Source organism: Morus notabilis, unplaced genomic scaffold (genome assembly GCF_000414095.1).
Source record: "Morus notabilis unplaced genomic scaffold, ASM41409v2 Scaffold326, whole genome shotgun sequence".
Classification (NCBI taxonomy): Eukaryota; Viridiplantae; Streptophyta; class Magnoliopsida; order Rosales; family Moraceae; genus Morus; species Morus notabilis.
Window position 1 is genome coordinate 8,942 of NW_010364880.1, and position 1,819 is coordinate 10,760.

The following is a 1,819-nucleotide window of genomic DNA, read 5'->3' on the forward strand; positions in this document are numbered from 1 at the left end:
TGACTTAACTAAATGACTCGAAGAGAAAGAAATAACTTGAGAGACCGGAAAGGAAGAAAAAACGTCTAAAGAGGCGAGAACTTAAATTAAATCACCAAACACAAATTCAGTTTTTTTTAAACTGAAAACAATCTCAAAATAAAACTACCAAACGCATTTTCAAAAATGATTCCAAAATGAAAATAAAAACGTTTTCATTTTCATTTTCATACAAAAAATAAAAACGTTTTGGAACTAATTCCAAACGCACCCCAAGGATTTCCCTTTTTTTTTTTTTTAGAGTTCAAACTATTTATTGGTGTCATATTTTTGAAAAAATTGATTTTATCCATTCAGTAGGTATTATTATTTCAATCACATTAACAAGATAATTATAATAAATTTGGTTGTTGACTAAAAAATATATATAAAAATTAATAAAATTAAACTCTTATTATGGTAAGTTATTAAATTTATGTATTTGATGTTGTCTTTTCATCTTATTCTTATTATGTAATTTTTGTGTGTGTATATATATATATATTTTAAGTGAAAAATAGATAGTAGAATTAAACACCAATAATGTCGTTACAAGCAACGCGACTAATAAATAAAGACATAGAGTCTAGCCAAAACTTATTTATGAAGAACGTAAAAGTATGATTAGTTAACGTGCGGATCACACAATTCCTTTCACGGAACTTGTAGCAGATAAAACCACAACGAGCTTAAGAAAAGACATCATCTTGTATATATTTGTTTTCCCTCTGTCTATTTATTCACACAACATTATTAATAATTGTCACGCCCCCCAAACGGGGTGGGTGACGTGCAGCTCGATTAGGGATTAATAAAGCAGATTCCCAGACCGGGCCCCACACTTAACTGCATTAAAATATAAATGAATTACATAATCCAGGAGCCTCTGGCACACAGGGCTCCACCCTACAGGACATACAGTATCATACATACATGCTCATGTAATTAATCATTACAACAGACATCAACAACAGTCTAGTAAATCCAAATATTACATAAGTTTACAGAACTCTCAAATTCCTTACATTTGTCCAAGAGGATGTTCACGATCCTCACTTGATTCCAACGGCAGCACAACTCAGCTGCTCCGTAGCAAATATCCAGCTACTGTGCACCGCTCCTAGAATCTCCTGGGAGGGGTTTAACATTTAAAACATAAAATGTGAGCGAAAGGCCCAGTAGGATATAATTTGAAATATTTAAAATAAATGAGCGCATGAATGAACAATTGAACACATAAATAAAATAAGACATTCAGTCCCGACAGAACAGCCGGAACCTCACATCCTTTTTCTCAAAGGAAATATAACTGAAAATAACCATGTTACAGGCTTCAGCAAGTAATTAGTACAAATTACTTACCTAACCAAGTGCCTCGCCTACCCGGACCGGTTTCGGGTTCTACCCCCGAGGATGCACTCTCCGCATCCTATCTAGGCCTACAGCAATAGACTCTATTACCAGTTCACAAGATCTCTTATCTTAAGAAATCATCCATTTAACATTATGAAATCGTTCATATGACCCCACGAACTACTCAAGCCGCGGGCCCATGACTGGACAAGCCATGAGGTTCCATGACTAATCAAGCCATGGTTCTCAAAGCATTTTTCTTTCACAAACCAATCCCTTTCTTTAAAACATTTTCAAGGCCAAAAATCCTTTTTGAAAACAGGCTCACAAGGAAAAGGGATAGAAATCCTACCTCGCACAATCAAACCTGGGACTAGCGTCGCCCTTTTCCGGCTTCCGCTTTCTCAAGCCCCTTCAGTCTGAATCCTCAGCGATCACTGATGCAAAA